Source organism: Sturnus vulgaris, chromosome 1 (genome assembly GCF_052056855.1).
Source record: "Sturnus vulgaris isolate bStuVul1 chromosome 1, bStuVul1.hap1, whole genome shotgun sequence".
In the NCBI taxonomy this organism is placed as follows: Eukaryota; Metazoa; Chordata; class Aves; order Passeriformes; family Sturnidae; genus Sturnus; species Sturnus vulgaris.
Genome location: NC_142243.1, coordinates 118669810 through 118692369, shown reverse-complemented (window position 1 = coordinate 118692369; position 22560 = coordinate 118669810). Strand labels below are relative to the sequence as shown.

General features: G+C 37.4%; 1 long non-coding RNA gene across 2 annotated transcripts; it reads left to right on the top strand.

Annotated features, from left to right (window-relative positions):
- Positions 1–999: 999 nt before the first annotated feature.
- LOC148225453 (uncharacterized) lies at positions 1000–11374 on the top strand. 2 transcript variants are annotated; one of them, XR_015807436.1, is made up of 6 exons: positions 1000–1806; positions 3565–3686; positions 4260–4406; positions 4654–5338; positions 6823–6893; positions 7884–11374. It is a non-coding gene; the product is annotated as an uncharacterized LOC148225453 (long non-coding RNA). The 2 variants fall into 2 exon arrangements; XR_015807435.1 differs by lacking the exon at positions 7884–11374 and having other exon boundaries at positions 4284–4406; positions 4654–7331.
- The last annotated feature ends 11186 nt before the right edge of the window (positions 11375–22560 follow it).

Genomic DNA, 22560 nt, shown 5'->3' with positions numbered 1-22560 from the left:
CTCAGATTTGAAAAAAAATGCCTTTAAGATTTTAAGCTGAAAGAAGTAGAATTCTGTGTTTATTCCTGTGTTTCCACCTGACAGGGATTTAGCTAAAGATGTTTTTCTAACTCAGATACAGCTAAAAAATTTAGCCAGTGTTGCTGTGTTAAATGTGAGCTGCATAACACAAATAAGCCTCATGCATCCATTACTCAAAACTGATGAAAAATCCACCTTTGCTCTCCTCCGTTTCTAGAGTCTGAGAACCCACTCAAAATATGGGGAAAACATTCCCCTGAAAGTCCCAGCTTCCCTTGGAAACCCAGCTGGAAACCCATTTCTGCAGAAGTTATAAAGGAAACTTTCCTTTGTCATTCTCCACTCTTAATGGGGAGCAGCTTGAGGAGCTGTAGCTGCTGGAGCACATCCCTCTCCTCCTGAAGGCAACATCTGCCTAAGTGAGAACCCTAACACTGCTGGGAGCCCCCTGCCCCTTTCCTCTATGTGACAGCAGCCAAATCCCACGTCTCCACAGCTGGGTACTGACAGCTCTGGACAGCTGAATCCCTGCAGAAAGCCTTGGATGTTGGTGCCTCAGGACTTGCCCATCTGCACCATTGTATGTAGGCATGACAAATCAGAATGTAGCACTAAGAAAACATTTTCTTGTAACAAAGCTTGAAAACTGCTTTTAGCCAGACATCCTTAATTAGAGCAGCTGCCAGTAAAATAAGTGCTTTGACTAGAAAAATAAAGAGATCTGCTATGCCTTTTGCTCTGCTCAACCCACTTGAATGTGGCCCAAACATAAGACAAAAATATTAATTGAATTCATGTTTTACAGATTTGGATCTATTCAGCTGTTGAGTACTCTCAAGCCTAAATAACAGCTCTATTAATTATTACCCATAGTCCTCTGTTTAGAGCCACAGCTGTTTTCCCTTTTCACAGACATTTTTCACAAATTACAAAACTACCTAAATTAATAAAAGTCTAGGCACATATGACTGCAAGAGCTGGAAAGAGTTTCAGCTCATGAGTTGTGTGACTCTCCACACTGCTAATTTAGAGCAACTGAGCTACTTTATCAGTCAGCTTTTATCACTTAATGAAGTTACTCAAATATTGAAAAACACAGCCTGGATATCTTTAATGTGGGTGGGAAAGATGTCTGGACTTGCTACTGCTGTTTCTAGTATCTTATGGAAGCTGTATCTAATACATTTCCTAAACTTACGTAACACTTCATGGTATCATTATACATGTGCTCAAAAGGATCACCATCTATCAAGAAAATCAGATTATGAGGTTTTCAGAAAGCTTTTCTTGACAGCTGGGAAGAAAACGACTTCTTTGTGAAAGCTGGTTACATGGGCTTGGAGACAAATGGAAGAGCTAAGCTGATGCTACAACTCTTTTCTCACAGGTTTATTCCTCCAGAGTAGAGGTGATCTGGCGTGATCAAAACTTGGTTCTTGGGATTTGTAAGAGCAGCAATCCAATTTTTTCTCTAGTTACAGAAGAAATGAAGCCATGAACAATATGAAATGGCACATGCAATTTTTCTGGGAAAATGCCCGTAAGCCTATACTGCATTTCAGCGTGTTTATTAAAAGCTGTGTGCATTTTGCTGCAAGGCTTGAAAGGGTGCATATTTTTCGTGATGAACATGAATGCATCCTATTAATATGAATAATTACTATTACAACTCGAAGAGAGGATTAATTTCCTTTTTGAAAGATGTGTCAGCATCTAAGCTGAAGTTTCGCATACTTGAAAGCTTCCATGATACTTTGAAAATACCTAATTTCCTACAAAAATGAGGTAAGATAAAGAACTGTGGGCTTTTTTGTTGGTTTTTTTTTTTTTTAGTAGATAAAGCCCTATTCACAGTTATGCAGGTCACTTGTGGGTTTTGTTCATAGTCTGATTTTGCATTGCAACTTCAAAAAGTTCTTCCTTTCGTTCCTGAAAATGTTCTTTCTGTGATTAGAGCAATCTGGTCTGCATATGCTGTCAGCTACCAGACTCTGGCAAAAGAGAAGATTTAGGAGCTTTGGCACTCAGGGAAGGATTTGGTCAACGTTTTAAGTCATGTCCCACAAGACAGTACAGAACCATAAGTGGCCAAGGAAAAAGATTCCCTTTGTCTCTACTGCTGTGTTACTTCTCTCCTGAAAGAGGGATGAGGGATCTGCTTTGAGCAGGAGACAGGAGCCGTAGTACCAACAAGATCTTTGTTGTGCCAAGTACTACATGGACTGCCTCCAACCTTCAGAGCAGCCAGTTTCACTGCTATCTCTCTATCTGTGGGTAGGAATTAATGTGAAAGAGAAAAAACCAAGAAATACATTCATTCCCTCCTCCCTTCCATGCCCTGCTATTCTACTCTAGCTGCATTTCCTATGTCAATAACACAATTTTTAGGTCAATGTGAACATGTTCCTGTGTGTTTGTAATATGAATACTCTCCTAGTCTGTCTCATTGTTTTTTTCTGGGAATTTAAGGTACTCTTCAAAGCTGAAGGGGCTGGAGTGTTTTTCCCCTAAAACACTAATTTTCTTAATTACAATAAACCAGCATTTCTCCTTTGGTGAGTTTACAGTATGTCATCTGCTGATTAGATTTGCAGCAGTTTTAAGACGTGGTTTACATCACACTAGATTTCATCCTTTGAGATCTTAAACTGACATGGTGTCCAGAGTGTCCTTGTAATACCAGCAGGGGCTTGGACTAAGTTTTTTCATCTTAGGCTGTTGGAGAGGGCAGTAAGGATGAATAAGTCAACTGGACATCGACGTTGCACCAGATAGAGTTCAAATCATTTATAGTTTTTTTTCCTGTGAAATCTCTTTAAAAGCACAAAAAATTGCAACTAGGAAAGAACTGAAACATACTTGGGAGTTACAACTTCTAAAGCAGAGTCACTACACAGAAGAAAAAAGAGATGACTTTTAAGACAAGGCAAAATCTGGATCATAGATCATTTGGAACTCTTCCCTATAAACTTTCTAGTCACTTTCCTGTATTTCTCAGGTACATACATATTCCTATACATTATTTTATCCAAAAATGAAATGATTGACTTTTACAGGTTCTGTTTATAGACTCTAGGGCACTATTTCACTGTGGAATGGGTGATTCTATGGAATTCATGTCTTCTGTACACAGAAGGAATGTACAAAACTGATCAGAAGATTGCTTCCTTTCACAAAAAAAATTCTCCCAGTAAACAGAATATACATACACTGCAGAAAAGTGTCATGTTGTGTCTTTTTTTCTCTTTTCCATGAAAATATTTGCTGTAAAAATTGTAATCTGTTCTCACTAGTTATTTCCCCTACATCTTTATAAATGAGGCAGCTTTCTAAAACTCTTCTAGAAAATCCATATCCCAAAGAACTCTGTTAATAAATAACAGACACTACAACAAATTTAGAGGATCCTTCTTGTGTTATATCATTCCAGCAGATATTTTAGTTACTTATTTCTTGTTCAAATTCAAAACCATCTGAAACAGGGATTTTGAATTTTGATGTTGATTATAAAATAACCAGCATATTTTGTTTTCCTCTATTAAGTCATGGACATAAAGAAAGATGTTTCCTCAAGCTCATACACACCTAATTTCAAGTGTTGAAAAACCTTCCTCCAATCAGGCAGAAGTAACAGAAGACTCCAAGAGTCCCATGGAAATAGCAATGTAAGTGTCAGAAGTGCTATAACTAATTACTAATGAATGAATGATGTAAATGAAACAGAAGAAAAAACAACAAAAAAAGACTAAGATATATTGATGACATTTAAAGGAAAAGCATGAAAAGCATATATGCACAATAATTTCCTTAGCCACTTCCCCCCTTCTTTTTTAAATTAAACTTATCCAGGAGAAAGGATACTTTTAAAACCTTTATTAATGCTTTTCTTTATTATATAGAACAAGATTTACATACATGCCCCTTTTTACACTTTTTTACTTCTAGCTTCACCAGGTACTAGAATATACTTAGTATTCTGTGCCAATAGTCTTTTTTCATTGAATACCTTTGTCTTTCCAAGTGATAGCTTCAATCATACCAGACAAAAGCAGAGTGAAGTTTGCATTAACAGAATACACTAAACATATCATGGTATTCATTCATTGCAGAAACATTTGCATAATTGCCCTAAATTAGAGACATTTAATTTTAAGTGATTTACTAAAAGTTGAAAAAGACTTTTTATTCTCAATTGTATATAGTCTGATTCATGACAAATCCTTTGTTGTATGTCACAGAGGAATTTTCTATTTCTTGTCAAGATATTAAATTGATAGCAACTTTTCTACTGGAGAAGTTCGTGGTGGGGAGTCGTACTGTGGTACAGCAATCCGGATACTCAAACTTCAGAGGCAGAAAAGGGAAACCACTGCTAACTTCTGAAGGTATTTAAACCTTTCTGCATAACTTTTACAAGGAAACACATCATGTTCTCAATTTTATTTTATATTTCTCTTCAGATTTATAAGTCTTGATCAATTTCTGCTTTGAGACAAGCTAGTCCACCTCCTTCTCAGTTCTGATGTGGAAATGTGCATGAAAAGGGATACAGATTCAGAGGCTAGAGGACAAGTAGGAAGATTTGTAAACATTTTTTTGAGCCTTCTTTTATTATTTCTGTTTTCTTAACAGGTAAATCATGAAAGCTGGTTTGTGAGGGTCCTCATCCAATTCCTTCATTGACAGGACTTTTCAAATGTACTGCCTACACATAAGAATCAAGTGCTACTTGAATGGCACTCACATGCCATCAGATCCCTGAGACAACCACGGTCTGCTAGGCTGACAGCAGGTGGGATATCATCCCAGAGCTTCTGATGTGCCACTCTACAGTCAACTGAGTGTAGGCAACAGAGCCATGCCCTTCCTCACAGATTTTCCTGTCACATCCTGTCAAAAAACACCTTTTCTCTGGTATTTGAGCTGAGGTGGTTTAAAATAGTGTATCATCAGCACCTAGGAGACGTGATCAGCCACCATTAATCATGGAGCTGAGTCATTCCAGTGGAGGCTACTGAGGATGGATCTGGAAAAAGCTGGGAAGAGAAGAAGTTCCTAACATTTGAACCAAATCATTCATCAGCCTACTTCATGAGACTGTGAGACTGACACCTTGCTCCAGACTCTGTCAGGCTGGACATGTCACAGCAAGAGTGCTGCATCTAAAATGAGTCTCCAGCAGCTCACCCGTCTGGATGGCTGGGCAGGAAGGACCCTATGACATATCGTGACACATGACACCAGTCTATACATGGCAATAGGATCCTCATCCCTTCATTTATGACTCTGCTCCAGAGGGGCAACATCAGTAAAAATGGTCATGAATACTACTCTGACTTCTACGATCTATTCCAACCCCCTCTGTTTTCTGTATTTTTCTTTAGAGAGATTATTGTCTTTCACAGATCTCAGCAAGGTTTCTGAGAAATCTCGACTTTTTTACTTCCGCAGAAGGGAAGATTATTCCTTTGGTTACAATGAAGTGAAGCAGAACTAATGTAATTAGTTTCCATCAGCTTTCTCCAAATTTAGACCCATGTATCTGATACCAAATTTGGGGAAAAGTTGTAATTACATATTCTTTTTTTAACATCTTTACATTTGTAGATGAAATATTATTTGTGTTCTGCCTCTACATCCTGCTGACAAAACAATGTTCCACCAATGTGTCTGGGATGAAAATGGTCGGGTTTGCAGCAGGAAAATATTTCAGCTTTTAATGTAAATGTTGTCATAACTGATCCATTACTCATAACTGTAATTTTACTATATAGCACAAGAGAGTAAATGTAGGGAAGTGAATAGTTCTTCTGTGCATTGTTAATCTTTACAGTGCAGAATGGAATGTTAAAGAAAACAAATTAATCCACAGTAAAAATCCTTGAAAGAGTTTTTTTCATTAAAATATTTCTTTAACACTCTAGGAGCCAGAACATTTAAAAATGAAAGTTCTGATTTCAAAAAGACAGTGTCATATAGCCATTACCATACTATGGGGAAGCGTGCATGCTGATGTCATTGCATTTTCAAACTTTGCTTTTCTTACACCACTCTGTGAACACGGCTTATCAAGATCAATAACATAATTTGAGCTATTCCATGGATTTACCCTGTTAATGGATGAGTGGAAAATACCTGCTCACAACTAATTTCTGTAAATAGTTTGGTAAATTTCAAACTAAGTAATCCTATACTGAATCCTTTCTTTTTGTTCCTAAGCCATTGATAAGCAAATATATAAAAACCTTCCTGCTGCACAATGTGAACAGCAGATTGTTTATGAAACTCAAATTATTGGGGCATAAATAGACTAATAGATTCCTCTTTAAATTAAGAGAATTTGGTAAATTAAATAAAACACCTTTTACAAGAAATTTACTGGCTGTTACTCTAATATACAGACTTCTGTAATACTGATGATTTCTGCATAAGCTTAACAACTCTAATTCAGTTGTGCTGCTCCAGCTTCAGCTCAGGTCTCAAAAATAATGAAGTACCCTGGAGATGGAGCTTCATGTTGCAAGGAACAGATGTACTAGATTTTCATAATTAAATGTAGATTATGATTTACTTCTGCTTTTGTGCTATTTGTTTGGTTTTAAACAACCTACCATTTGCCATTCAGGTTGAATTTAGAAAGTGATATAAACTCAGAAATATATAGATTAGGAATAATAGCCACAAAATTTTCTGTTCAGTAAGGAATAAAAACAGGTGCTAGATTTGTGACAGTTTTTCGTGTTTTACTTCCTACATTAAGAAACCATTTAAGTTCTACTGGTCTCTTACCTTCCTTCACAGAGCTACAGAGTTATCATAAGCAGGAATGGTGAAAAGGCAGGTTGAGATGGATGTCACCAACACTGAATTCAGTAAGTTCCCATATGTTTCTTCACTGAAGTTCTGCACAATTTACTTCTTAAATGTCTACTGATCAGTGAGGAATAAGAATATTATTCAAAAGAAAATCTGAATTGTCAAGACCATTTTTCCTTCCTTACCAGGAACCAAAGACCTCAGTTATCAGATCCCTAGCCTCCAAAATAATCTGGTTCTGCAACATGAAAATATTTTTCAACAACAACAATGCAACAAAGGACATTTAAAGACCATCTACACACAGCCTACTGATATCAAGGTGTTTGGCCATAAAACAAGCCACATCTTAAGAAGCAAGTAAACTAATTACTACTACACTATTAGGGATATAGATTCAAGTAGCTAAAATGTCATCGGCCATACCTTTTCTTGTAAGTTCTCTAAGAAATTATGATAATGAAGACATTTATAAATGATGGGCAAAATCACAACTCAGTTGTTGGTCTTTTTTGTCTGCCTTCTGTTTTCCTGCATTTCAGAATAATTTTGTTTCAGACAGCTTACTGAAGGCACAGTAAGTGCTCAAAAGGCTAAATACAAAGATCGGTAAGTGGCATGTAAACAGCAGTTGCTCATGATTAATAAATAAAAAAGTAATCAGCAGACTCATTGTTTGCTTCCTGTGCAAGTAACTTCCATGGCAAAATAAGGTCATAGTGGCTAATGTGATTGTGTGTCCATGTTTGTGCCTTCAATTTTGGATTAATGTCACCTTAACCCACAGGTTTAGGTGAAGAATTTAAAATAGATCAACTAACAAATACACAGTCTAATTCCACCTTTATTTGCCATGGTCTCACTTCATAGTACTTAAACAGGGTTTTCTTAGGACCTTATTTGATGTGTGGGTATAAAACCTGGAATTTTTAACAATGATAGTTGGCTTCAAGACAGATTTCATGTACATTGTCTGCACACCATAAAAATTGCAGAATTATTTTTTTTAATGTGGGTTGTCTTTTTCTTTTTTCAAAACACCACAGACAATGGGAGGACTATCTCAAAGCCTACTGGTTTGGCAGTCATAACATGGCACTGAGGGAAGATATTATGCACACATCAACACATGTCACTGTCCAGGAGTGTGAGGTGTGCCAGAGATGAAGATGGTTCAGGCTGCACACAGCATCTGCCTGGAGCACACCCTGTGATGAACTCTGCTCCAGCTTCTTAAATACAATTACTTGGCTTGCTTCAGCAAGATGTCCAGGATTAAACCATGTGAAACCAGGACCCTGGAGACAAGCAAGGAGAGGTCAAAGTGGCAGTGTTGTCACATCATGGCAGCTTCCATGGTTTCAATGAAGACAGTGAGCAGCCTGAGTATCTGTACTGGTGACAACACATGAATGGCAGCACTTAGACTTGCTTTAGAACCCAACTTGCAGGCAAACCTCTGTAGCATACAGTTGGTATGGTAGTAAATTTACAAGAAATCACCCGATTTCTTGTAAAGGTTTATAGCATATTTTATAAACACATCAGATAATATTCCATCCAAAATTTTGCTATCAGTGATGAACATCAATATGCTACACTAATTGCCACATTATAGGTTTTCTTTTCCATAAGTAGTCTCTGTTTTTAAAGGTACAATCTCTCCAGTTTTATGTGGTTCCTCATTCAGCATGTATTAGGAAAAATATTTGTATATCTGTCTCTGTGGGTTGTATTTAAACATTTTTCCACCTTGCAGTCAGATAAAGAAGCCTTTTCCTTTTTTTATACTTTTGACTGCCTGAAAAGTGCTGAAATAATGCTGCCATTTCTCAATAAATTCCTGATTGTTTAGTGATCAAAATAAAAGGCAGTGTGTATATGTTCAAAAATATTTTTCAGCATAGTAAAGACTTTTGATACTTAAAATTCTTTGTTTAGGATGCTTCAGCAACCGGGTTTAAGTACTATAGAGTGAGACCATGTGGGTTTAAAACCCTGATATGAAACTTTAAGTCTAGCATGTGCTGGATTCCTTTTGATTTGCTATGTCCATGACATTATAAACTGTAGCTGCATTTGCAAAAATGAGAGATATAAGGGACAGTAATTCTAAATTTTAGGGGAAACAAATTTGATGGTAAAAAAACAGCCTACTACAGATTAGAAATCATCCTGCTAGAAATTAAGTGTTCCTTTCATGGGGTCTCTCAGTCTCTTCTGAAATTAGAAACAATAGGTGGATATATCTCCAAAATTGCCTGATATTCCTATTGCTGACAGTGGAGCACCAACTTCACACTTTGTGTATCATTACTTTTGCTTCACTATGAACAATACTGAGAAGAAAAATATTCAGAAACTTGAAAAAATTAATTTGTCTAATATCCAACAGACTGATTACTCTGAACTGTAGATTGACAGTAGATTGACAGCCCAGCATTATTTCACCAAATACTACATCATTGGCAAAGAAAAGATAAATGACATTATAATGCTTAGTGAATCATTCCACTTGCAAATGCTGACACTTCTTCGTTTCTATCAGACCAGAAGAAAACATCATAATTACATCTAAGATGCAAGTGATGGCATTCTCATTTGACACTACAGTAGAACTGTGAAACATAGCAGAGACTGCTGAAGATAGATCTTCATGTTTTCCAATTCTCAGTCTGAATTACTGCCACATACATAAGTGACAATCTCAAACTAGCATTTCAGTCACCTGTCTATTGCACCAGAAAGTTCCTAAATCCCTCTCAGAGCAGCCCTAAATTAGCATTAACACTGCTGTTTCCCATACATATCCTTGCAGCCTGCAAAGGAGAAAAATGTATATGAAAATGGAAGTAGAATTGTGAGTAAGTTGAAAGCTTGAATAAATATTGACAAATAAGAGGATGAAAGAAAGAGCAAGAGGTTCTAACTTTGTCTTCTAATTACTTTTGGTTAACAATGATGATGATCCACATTACACACCCTCCAAATCCTAAACCAAGACATTTAGAAAAACACCAAGTGAAAATAAAACCACAGATAATGGACTGATGTGGGTTTGAAGGCATCTTAGGAAGTCATCAAGTCCCATCTCCTGCTGAAAGCAGGGATTGCTCTGATGGTCTGGATTGCACAGAGCCTTGTTCTGTCAAAAAATCCAACTATCCTCTACTATCGTCCTGTGGTCTGTTATTGCAGCAGAGCAAGGATGAAGCACCCCTCCTCCCCTTTTTTTTCTCTTCTTGTGGAAAAAGAGAAAGATTTTTATAATAATATTTAACAAAGCAAATCTCTGGAGAATGGAGGGCAGGCTTGGTGCTTATGAGACTAAACTTCTAGAATATTCTGAAACTTTGACCATCAGTTGGCATTTTAATCAGCTATGGAAAGTTGTGTGAGTCCTAGGGGAAATGTTGGCAGGGAACATCTGCAGGGAGAAGTGTCTACAGAAAATGTCATTGATACAGACTTACCTGAGGAACATGCCAAATCTGAAAAGGTTTTTTTTCCCAGTGAAAATTTCAGATTGGCTCAAATTACCATAACTGATTTTTACTAGTTGCATTTCTTCATTACGAGTGATAATTATTAAGGGCTCATCTGGAAAATCTGACTCTCAATTTGTGAAGATACAAGGAGATGGTTCAGTTAGAAAAACTGGTCATTTTATCTTTTAAAAAATTGTTTCTTCTTTTCTGATGAAAAGTTTTGTGTCCCACACCATTACATCTCTGTGATTTGTACCAGGGACATAAAGTATGATAAAAGTGTTTTATGACATTTCCTTCACTCCAGAGGCTCAAAGCAGAGAATATCTGATTCAAAGATTAGTTTGCTTTCTTTCTCAAGAAAGTTTAAAGTCCACTAGCCTATGATTTAAGAAAAGCAAATCAACTGAGTAGCCGCTTATTCTTAGTTAGTGGTCTTTTTTATTCTTGATTTTTTTTCAGAAAACCAAGAAAACTACTCAAAAGTTGCAGTGCATGACTCCAATAGCCACATTTTCTCAATGCCAGATAGCAGACATACAATGAGAAAATGAAGCTCTCAAGTATTTTTATTTCTCAAAACTGATCTTATGAGTGTATAGAATCATAGAAACTTAGAAACATGGAGTAAATACATTGGGTTGATAGGGACCTTAAATTACCTTGTTTCAACCCAGCTGCCTAGGCAGGAACACCTTCCACTAGACCAGGTTATTCAAAGCCCACCCAGCCTGACCTTGAACTCCTCCAGGCATGGGACATTATTACAGTCATGAACCACCTTTGAATTTTTGCTATTTGCCAGTACAAAGAAAAAGGCAATTAAAGCAGCTGGAAAAGAAGAAAGGTGGTTTCTTTGAAACGCATACACCTAATGTTTAAAAACAATAACCTCTTGTAAGTTACCATAGCAGTAGCCTGAGGAATGTTCTACACCTATTAATTTTCATAATAGCATTATTGCCCATTACATTTTCCCCTGTCTCTTTTTGTCTATTATTACCAACTGCTAAGGAAAGAAAAAGACCAACCAAAAAAAAAAAAAAAAATAAAAGATCCCACCAAAAACCAACAAACCCAACCAATACTGGATGTATTTAAGTCCTGGTTTTGTTGCTTTGAATAGCTATTTAGCAACCAGTAGCCTCTCCTGCCAAACCATTTCTGTGGTATAGTGGATATAGAAATTGCTCAGTCTACAGCTGTGTAGCTCCTGTTACTAGAAAGATCCTGATGAATAATTCAGAAATCGTGTCCTGCTGACCTCACATGTAATAGAAATATAGTCAAATTCAAGCAGGAAAGACAATTTTTTGTTACTCTTTGAATTTGCTTCAACAGTAATTTTCACTGAATTACTACACTATTCCTCATGCTAATTTTAAAGTTAGCTGTATTTTACACTGACACAGGCTTGAAAACCATCAGCAACAATGAGGAGCTGCACTTATTCTGTCTCCTCAGAAATGGTAGGGGCCACATAACAATTTTAATGATTCTTTATCAAAGGTATGTGCAAGTCCTCACTGCACAAACAACTCCACAGCCTCTGCTACAGTCACTGGCACCAGAAAGGCAGCACAAGTTTAGGGCATGCAGTGGAGGAGTCCTGGTGTGTCAGCATCAGAAACTCATAAAGTACATCCCTCCAATAAGCTTGGGATCCAGTACAGGAAATAATCAGGGAACTTTCTGTTTCCTTTATATTCTACTAGGAACATGGATGGATCTAAAGCAAAGTGGCAACATATTCCTTGTCAAGACCAGTCTTGACAATGAGACTTTCTCAACTGAGACTTTAAATGTAAGTCGTCAGTATTTAACTTCTTCAGCCACAACCTGCTTATTACTTGAAACTTTCTACAAGTCTTAACTTTTCAAGCTCAGATTTTTTAATAGACCGATTTGAAATATAAGTCATAAGAGGCAATTTTTTCTCATTTGTTGAATTAGGCCACTTCTTTTGAATAGTGTGCTTGGATGGAAGGTGGAATTACTCAAACCCATTCTGGGCAACGAATCTATATTTGCTCCATACCCTGCTACTTGTTTATCTTTTTCTATGAAAAATGATGTATTAGTCCAGCTTCACTGAGTAATAGTGAGTCCCCTTTGACTCTCTTTAAAGCTCATAAACATCCTTTCTCTCACTCATCCTCTGTTAGGCATTTTGATAGAAGAAAAAGAAGGATGCTGGTCAAAACAATAACCATTTTTAAAATTGCTCCCTTCATTATCAGACAAGTAGAGGTGTCAGGCAGGAATGTCAAGTCTTGGTTTAGAGGCACAGAAAGGAGATGCTACTGCATTAAGGATGTTTGAACTGACTGGAGAGCTTGGGGCTGCTCTGAGCAGGAAGCATTTGAAGCTGTTGGGGGAATCCATGAAGGATAGAGAGAAGGGTGACCTGGTGGGCTGGTGGTTGGAGCTGAGGGACATAAGGGGCTCTGAACAAGAAAAGGGAATGTCACAGTGAAGAAAGAGTCAAGAAAAAGTGAGGTGGTGAGAGTCAGAAGAAAGTGGATGGGTTCAGAAATAAATTTGAATGCTGGGAGAAGAAAAGTGTGAGAAACAGAGTAGTGAGGAACAAATAGCTCTCTATCGAGTGCTTTGCACCAGATAGTCTCAGTTTTACCCTCGGAAAGGAAGAATGAAAAAAGACAAGATTATAAAGAGGAATTCTACTCATCTTTTCCTCCAAACCCTAGCTCCTTCTTTCACCAAATCTTTCGCCAGAATATTCCATTTTCCCCACCCTGCTTACTGGTAATTCTCTGTTAAAAAGAAAAGGAAAAAGGAAAGTTCATCATGAAAAGGCTTATTAAATCCAGAGAGACTGTATTATTTTCTCTGCTTATTCTGACTATCAGCCACTGCCAGGGTGCAACACACCTCCCAACACAAACCTGCTCTATATTGGCCCAACCTCCCTTTGGCTGGGAGGAGAGACACGTCCTGAGGTCTGATACCAACTTTTGTGCCAGAACACAAGGAAAGTGAGAAAATAGGCAATGCCAACCTCTCTGAAACAAAGGTTGATTTTGATTGTTTCTAGCTCTGCCTTGGCTTCTTCGGTGTTTCTTTAAAACCTGAGCCACTGCTACAACATTATTGAAATCAGCAAATGTTCAGTGAAAAAATAGATTGGTAATGGACTCAGAAGAAGTCTGCAGTTTCCCAATGTCATGACCCATGTAAATGACCCATGAGAGCAGGGCTGACTAATTTTCAGTGGAAACTGCACCCTCACAAATACCACATGAAAACTTTAAACCTACATTATTGGTTCTCCCCTGTAAGGGAGTCCTCATGAGTGGTGTCACGCCCAGATCACACCATGAAAACTGTGATGCTCCTTCTGTCATATGGGATTAACCAAGCCCTGTAAAAGATGACAACTCAGGTCTATAAAAGCTCATGTCCCTTACTCATTCACTCATGAGAATCCCAGGGTTTCTGGCAAACCCTCTATGTCCATACATATGTATATACAGAGATGTATGAGTGTGTGTCTTTGTGCATGTGTGAATGATAGGAAAATTGCATGTTATTGAGTATTCATGTAGGACAACATGCGTTTTGTTCTGTACAGAAGAGTACTTGGAGTTTGCTGAATTGTGAAAAGTGAGCAGGGTATGAAATTACATCATCCTGACAGATTTTTCTAGTTTATGGATTGGGTAGAAACAGAAATCAAATCCTTTCAGTAAGTCTGAATTTGTTCTTAGCTAAAAATGAGAGGCCTCAGTTTTGTCTCACATTGAGTAACTCATACTGAGTTACAGAAAGAGTAGAGGGCAGAAGTAGATGCTGTAGCAACTGTTGTAAGCTGAAGGCTGCAGACTGGTGGAAAAGTTTGACAAATCAAGGTCCTGTACTTTTATTTTTTATTTCCTTTACTGAGCCTCATTTAATACTTCAAAACTTTTTTTTTTGCTGTATTTTTTCTTCTCTGAGTTCATTCTGTGTAGCATAATATCATAATTAACATTTAGCAGAATATTTTGTATGTTTGGTTGCTGCATTCCAGGATTGCTTATAGGCTAAATTTGCCAATCTTAATGCCCAAATTAAAATGCTAAAACTATACGTCATCAATGAGTATAGCCTGCCTTTGAGAAGTACAATTGATGCCTCCAGTGGAATCAGTTCTTGTCCCTGCCATAGTCTCTGAAGACATTGCTAACTTAATGATGTTTTATCCTGTATCTGCCATTCTATTCTTATTCCCAGGGATATGGACAATAAGGTGGTTCAAATCAACAAATTATAGAGATATCAACCAAGAGCAAAGTATATTATTATAATTATAACATTAAATATTATATAGTATTATTTATTAGAAATAGACAGGGTGTTTTAAAGGTTTTCTACATCCCTTTCAGCTGTGACAATGTTTTTTTTTCTGTTTCCCTGTTTTGCTAAAACCTTAAGCACACTTCATTGATAAATTCATTGCAATTCTTTTTCCATTTTCCTTCTGGCTAATGTAGTGAAATGCATCCTTCATTGTAGCTATGCTAAGCAAGCATGTACTTATTTTTATTCTTGTGTGAGGAGGATTTGATAATCTAGCTATCAAAAGATATGGTGTGAGAGACTATATACACAGAGAACACTATATTTTTGTAGAAAATCTGGAAAAAAAATATCAAAGTGTCTCAGTACTTCTTTTTAGGCCTGAACAAAAATCAGCAAAGTTTAATATAATTAGTGTTTGGAAACACTTGTCCTGACTTTAATCATATTTAGCTTAATTAGTTCTGACTTTAATTTAATTATGTTTAGCTTAATTATGTTTAACAATTAGATAAAATGCATGGTAAGTCCTGTTAGCAAATCCTCCCTTGCTTGCTGTTAGCAAGGGAGAAGCAGTACGTTATTCAGTTCTTCAGGAGAAAAGGTGACAAAGAGTTATTGCTTATAACACTAGATTATCATTTCAGGGGAAGGTTACTTGAAGACTCAGTGAAAAGGTTTATATGTCATCAAAGGGGTGTCTGCTCTGTGTGTTTAAGCACCCATATGAAATCTGAGCTTTTTTCCAGCAATGATATTATTAATTCAGACCTCATTTCTCAGGCCTCCTCCTGCCCTGTTCATAAATTCTGTAGGTGATTCCTACAGTCTCAAGATTCCATCTTCACAGTCTAATTGTCTTCTTAGTCCTTACACTTGTCCAAGACTTTTGCCAGTAGATTTTTAACACAAAGATGCACTGATTTTTATTGGCTTGCTGCTGTGAGGTTTTTATAAGTTCCACTCCTGGTCTATTTGGCATATACTGGAGAGGGAACCAGGATAGTAGTAAAAACTGTAGGTTCTCCATGCCTGGAAATGTTTAAGGCCAGATTGGATGCAGCTTTGACACCTGGTCTAGTTTCTGTGTTGTGTTGGATAAGTTTGCTCATAATACCTCATGGCATTCTTAGAGAATTAACCTGTTTTGGTACAGGAATGTCTTCATTTGATTAAATTTGGCTTTTCAACTGGTAATGTGAACACTGTAAGGGAAGCTCCTTTGCTCTCATAAGGATTTTCTAGGACGTGATTTTTTCACAGCTTTTGGGTATGCTATGAATGCGGTGAGATTTGAAAAATTAAATTCATTGGGGTTTGGATTTTCACCATATACTATTGCCATTTTTATGTTTATTCTGGCATCTGGATGGTCAAGTATTGGAATATTTAAGATGTGGTTTGGATGATGGTAATAACTGGTCTTGCAGATGAAATCAGGCACAGTGTTAAAGATGTCGCTTTAGTACCTAGGTACAGTAACGATTTGCTGGGCTTTTAGACATTAATTCCTGCCATCTTTTCTTCTGAATATTCATTTGGTTAGTAGGTGGCAAATCAACAGTAGTCTGGAATGAATTACATTTATTTAACTCACTCCTCTCCTAATAAAGTTCTTGTCAGAAATGTAAGCTACCACTATGTTGCATAGTAAATACCACACAGTCTTACAACATATGATTGTAGCTAATGTTTAACCTTTAGAGCAATAATTACTTTTAAAATGGTATAAGAAAATAGTGAAATAGAAACATAACGATAGTTTTTGTACTGATGATTATATACCAAAAGTAGAGCCTTGCACAAACTTCATCTATTACACAAGAAGGAAAAAAAATTTTCTCCATTTCTGATTCTCATTGTAGAGATAAAAATAAAATACAATTCAAATGTATCCTCTAATAACTTCCACTACACAGCCTGTCTTAACCTACAATATCACTTTTTCCCTTTACCTATTACTAACTCATCAGCATAAGCAAGGAATTAGATATTTTCAATAGTATTTGCAATTATAATGAATACCAGTGATTGCATGCCTCCCTCCTGTAGCTGTCCTTGAGATGATTATGTGCATAGGTTTCAAAAGGACCAACAACCCCTCTGCAAATACTTAAAACTCTGCTTTGGACTTTAATCTATAAACTGGATGCCTTTCCTCCCTTTAACACAAAGCTAAATTTTCTCAATGAATTTTTTTCACTAAAAGCTTTTTCACTAGTTTTAGCATTTTTTAGCCTTCCCTGTAGGTTTTCTTGGTGACACGCAATAACCTAGTGGGGACCTTTCACTCCACAGTCATCCCTCAACAGCACACACAGAAAAATCACCACTGTTGCTCATTCAGTGATCAATTCTCATGAGCATGTACCAGAATTATCTGCATTAATCTCAGTGCACTCACAGACTGAAGGGCAGTTTCCTTTTTCTGAGTATCGGTTGGAGGAAGGAATGGTAATGATAAGGTAGGTAACTGTGTTCACCTGGCTATGGTTGTGAAACCCTGGAAACTGGGTTAATTAGCAATTGCAGGTATGCAGTGTTGAAAGACACAATACAATCCTTCATGCTAATTCAATCCTAAACAGGGATTCATAACAGCTGTCAGAAAAGGCCTCCAGCCAAACTCCATTTCTGATCCTTGATGTTTTTCCTTCTAAAGGCTGTGCAGTGCAACATTAATGAGGCTCATAACTCTCTCTCCAGTTCCTGCCACCTGCTTTCCTCTGATTCTATCACACATTTTCCAGGTTTTCCCTTCTGTCACCTTGCACCAAATTAACACAATGAAAACACATCCAAACCTGAGAGCTTAGATCCCTCAAGGGATCCCAGTGCTGCCAAGCAGACATTCTTAGTTGTAGGCTGCAGTGGCAATGGGTATTCTAGAGGAAACAGGAGCATGTCACAAATGCTCTTCCACAAAACTCTCTACATATCTTCAGCTCTTCCTCACTTTTGAGTTTTGGACTTCTAAAAAGGTCATATCAGGACAAGTGCACATGTTTTTCAAGGACAAGGTAATATATCTGGGGATGATAGATATAGCAAAAATTTTAATTCTGATCAAACTAAAGTCTGTGCTCACTACTCTTACTACTTTCATTAGAAAGAGCCTTTATTCTGCGAGGGGGATATTTTTCCCCACTGAAATATGCTTTTCAAATAGCTCCTACAATATTCTGCAATTGTCACTTGTAATTGGACTATAAAGCTGGGCAGGAGTGTGTGTCAATCTGCTGGAGTGTAGGAAGGCTCTACAGAGGGATATGTACAGGCTGGATCAATGGACTGAGGACAATTGCATGAGACTCAAAAAGGTGAAGTGCTGGGTCCTGTACTTGGGTCACAACAACCCCAGCTCTACATGCTTGAAGAGGCATGGCTGGGAAGCTCTCCAGAGGAAAGGACCTGGGAGTGCTGGTTGACAGCCAGCTGAACTTGAGCCAGTGTGTGCCCAGGTGCCCGAGGGCAGCCTGGCTTGTGGCAGAAATATTGTGTCCAGCAGGGCGGGGATTGTCCCCCTGCACTCAGCACTGCTGAATCACACCTCAAAACCTGTGTCCAGTTCTGGGCCCCTCACTGCAAGGAAGACATTGAGGTGCTGGTGCATGTCCAGAGAAAGGCAACAGAGCTGGTGAAGGTTCTGAAGTACAGGTCTTATGAGGAGGGGTTGGTCCCTTCTCCCAGGTAAAAAGTGATGGGACGAGAGGGCATGGCCATGAGTTGCACCAGGGGAGGTTTAGTTTGGCTATTAGGAAACATTTATTTCACAATAAGGTTGTCAAGCATTAGAACAGGCTGCCCAGGTAAAATTCAGTAGCTACCATTCCTGGAGACACTTAAAAGACGTGTAGATGTGGCACTCAGTGACATGGTTTAGAGGAGGACTTGGTAGTGTTAGGTTAATGGCTGAACTTGATAATCTAACAGGTCTTTTCCAAGCTAAACAATTTTATAATTCTATGAGTAATAAGCTTTACACTGCCTCATGAGGAAGAAAATTTAAAAGCCAGAGTTTAAAATTTTTAGATTCATTCATTTGAATTCACCAGTAGAATAAGGAGATGAGCAAATAGAGGGAGATCTTAGGATTTATATTTTGAGAGAAAAAACTTCTCTTGGGATTGAAGCAAAAAAAAAAGACATAAGATATTTTACTTCCTCTGTTCCACCCCCCTCCCAAACAAAGAGACAAAAAAAAAAAGAGAAAAAAAAGGACAAAGAAAGAAGACCTTAAAAATAATCTCAGTGTTTAAAACGCCTTGCTACAGATAACTCAATATCTCACCACCCTCCAGGGTGTTTTTCCTTCCTTTGCAATACAGTTTCCATTTGCACTGTAGTAGCAGCTAAAAAGCCGCCTTCTGCACATATGTTTCTTCTGTTCCTCTCAGAAATGTATGCAGGAGACAAGCCCATCAATACCACCAAAAAAAAAACCTCAACGTGCAAGTAATTCCACAAGGTACAAGCTGCAAGTGCTTGTTCATATGAAGCTATTGCCACAGCACAAGTAATTACTGAAAGGCAAAATAAGAAAGATGGTATCCATTTAATAAGCAAGATTACAGTCTTTAGGGTGTATTCGATTATCTTTACACAACTGTTAATCTTTTCAATGTTGCAGCATCTGTGATTAAAGTAATAGGTGCTAATGAAGTGTGGCCTTATTTAATACTTTCCACATGACAAGCAGAGGTTTATGATGGATGCTGCTATTACACTCAGTGGGTAAATCTGCCATCAGTTGTGTAGCACCCAGATTACCTGAGTGCATGAAGTCACTGCACAGGGATGCTTGACATATCTTCCTGTTGACAGCACCACTGAGAAGGGTGGCAGCTCTCAGAGGAAAATATCAAGAATGAGGAGAGATGAAGGATCAAGACCACTTAATATTAACACAGTATTAAAGGTTCTAGAAATTCTGGCAGCTGGTGCCAGACATAAAAGGCACTAACTTAAAAAAATTAAAAATTTAAAAAAAAAAAAAATCCACTGACATTATGTATTTTCCAGCACTTTCACTTTTGTCTGGGGGCTTGAGGAATATTGATACTTTGCCCTAGAGCATGGCCACAAAGCCCTGCTGAAACATCAGTATGGTGATGTAAATTGCAGAAACAGCCAGACTGCAGAGTTACACAATATTTGCAGGTGTATACATAATTGCACTTTCATTATATCTTATTAGAAGTGAATCCACATCTTTCAATAGGAGTCATATTTTCCCAGCCAAAATCAAAGCTGTGGGTCATAAAAACATATCAGAGTGGCTAATTAGTACCGCTGAGTTTAGGGAGTAAACTCATCCAAAAGGACTAAATATTCCATATCTGCTTAGGAAGGGAAACATCAGTGAACATAGACCTTTGCCTTATTTGCCTTTATGTTTATAGGCCCTAAATGCACCTTCTTAGTTGTCTAAGTATTTGCGCATTGTAATAACCAGAAATTGCTAGTCTGATTAAAAGAAACAACCAAACAAATTTAAAAAAAGTGTACAAAACCGCATTCATAAAAAAAGGAACATTCAGAGTTTCAGTGGTTTGGTTCTCTCCGGTATATGTGTTCAGTAAAATCCTGACTGCACGTGACAAAACAAAATGCAGGAGCTTTGGAAAAGGTGCAACCTATGTGGCATGATTTATAAGCAAAAATAAATAAATACTAATTGCTTTAAATTAGTATAGTCCACAGTCCATCTGAAAGCATCACTTGAAGGAATTCACCACATGTGAAAACTTTTATTTCATGAAAACCCAGAAACTTTGCTTCTCCTGATCCCTTCCCTGCGATATCTGCAAAATCCTCTTTAAAACTTAGAAGCAATCACATACAATGAAATATCTTTATTTCCTTAGAGCCCTATGCCTGATTGTGGTCACTCTTGTATTTGATCAAAGGACTTTCATTAGTGATTGTCTTTAACAAACTTCTGACTTTTCTCTCCTATTGTTTGCACAATCTGATCTTCATTGCTGAAAAGCAGGAAGTCAACAGCCTTTTGAAATAATTTGTCTTTGATACAGGAAGCTTTATGAATTTTTAAACTTTACTGCCTAGCATATATGTGAGGTTCTCATTCTATCTAATTACATGGGTTTGAATTAATACATCAATGTCTTACATGACTGCATTCTAACCTGAAAGGCTGACTGTATCTGTGAGAGCACTGTCACATATTGCAGGAACTAATTAAACATTGCACAACTTCACAAATCTCTTGTTCAATTAAATATGCTGCAATTATATCAGTGTTAGAGGGTGGATTTGGAGAGAAAGATAAAACTTACATAGGTGAGAGCTTCTACACCTATTGTAACACTTGAATGAAAACATTGCAGCTAAATTGCTCTCTTAAATGTTTTTTTTAAATCACAGGCATTAAGAAAAGAAACTTGTAGTGGATTTGATATAATCTTTTGCTAAAAACTGATTAATAAAGGATACAAAATGCTGAAGAATTTTTCTTTCTCTTTTCTTGTCTTGTTTACTGTTAAGTTTTATTTTGAGACAAGTATATGTGTACAAATAAAAGGTAGCACATTAGGTACATGTGTTACCGTGACATCAAAGATTACAGAATTAACTCAGGAGTTGGATTTGATGGGTTCCTTCCAACTCGGGATATTCCAAGATTTATGAACCCCTGCTCAAAAACTAAGCAAGCTCCAAGCATGGAAAATACCTGCAATTCCTAATGTTCCAAAAAAATTATTTTTAGCTTTCTATAACTTCTGAAAATATCTGTTACAAGATACTGTCTTCAAAATCCTCAGTTTCCAGAGCACTGCTATAGACAGCCAGGGTAAAATGTTTTAAGGGTCTTTGACTGCTTGAAGCATTTTGGGGGAAAAGTCATCATCTGGGCCAGACAAAGTGATTAGACCCCTTTATAACTCACAGTAACCTCCAGAAAGCAACCAGCAGAGCTCATGAGCTTTGGTTTGAAAGAGGAAGAGAGGAAATTAGCAAAAGATACAGATTAGCTCTGCCATCCTGCTGGCTTAGAATCAGAGAGCCAGCAAAAGCCACAGGGCAGGAGAGAACCAGGTGAGAAATTGATGATCCAAAAAAGTCTGGAAGGGCATTAAAAATCTATTATACAGGCCAAATTCACAAAAGCATACAATTAAGCCCATTGCATGTATCTGGAAAGTTGTTTAACTGTCCAGATTGTTCCATGCTGCCCACACCTACTGACACAGCAGGCCAGCAGTTTAGGGGGAGACAGATCTGTGCTCTCCTTCACAGCCTCTCTGTTGCTGCTTTTAAGCTCTTGGATTTTCAATTTCTCCTTAAAGAGGAGTTATGGTGTTTTAAAATGACTGATTTTTCTTTTCCATAGATCCTCAGCATTTTCCAAAATCTTCCATTACTCTGTACACAGTAGGGTGGCACAGGAAGGTCCCCTCATATTACCCTGCTCTTCTCCTTCTATGGCCATATGGATGGATATCCTTGCTCCCACCTCCCTCTTTGATAATGTTCAAAAGGGGAAATTACACTCAATTTCTATGTCTAGACAGAAAGATTTGCTACCAAAACTGCAATTATATTTTTAAAGTTTGAAATTACTAGCTAATGAACTGATCTCATTATATAAATGAAAATTAAGAGGTAGTTATTCAACATCATCAGCACACATACCAAAAGCTGCTCTTTGAGAACAGAAAATTTTGATATCTAGTGTTCAGTTAATTCATTGTCCTGATTTTCCTCAACGCTTCTAAATCCAATAGAAACTATGCAAATACTTTTAAATGATTAAGAGTCAATAACAAGTTCTTGTCTTTATATACGTTGTCAGAATTTCCACAAATGGAAAGATTGTTTCAAAAAAGATTATTTTTTCAATGCATTATAGAAGGTCACCCAATTGGATTTCACATATAGGAGAATTACTATAATGGTTATTTCTGAGCTAAGT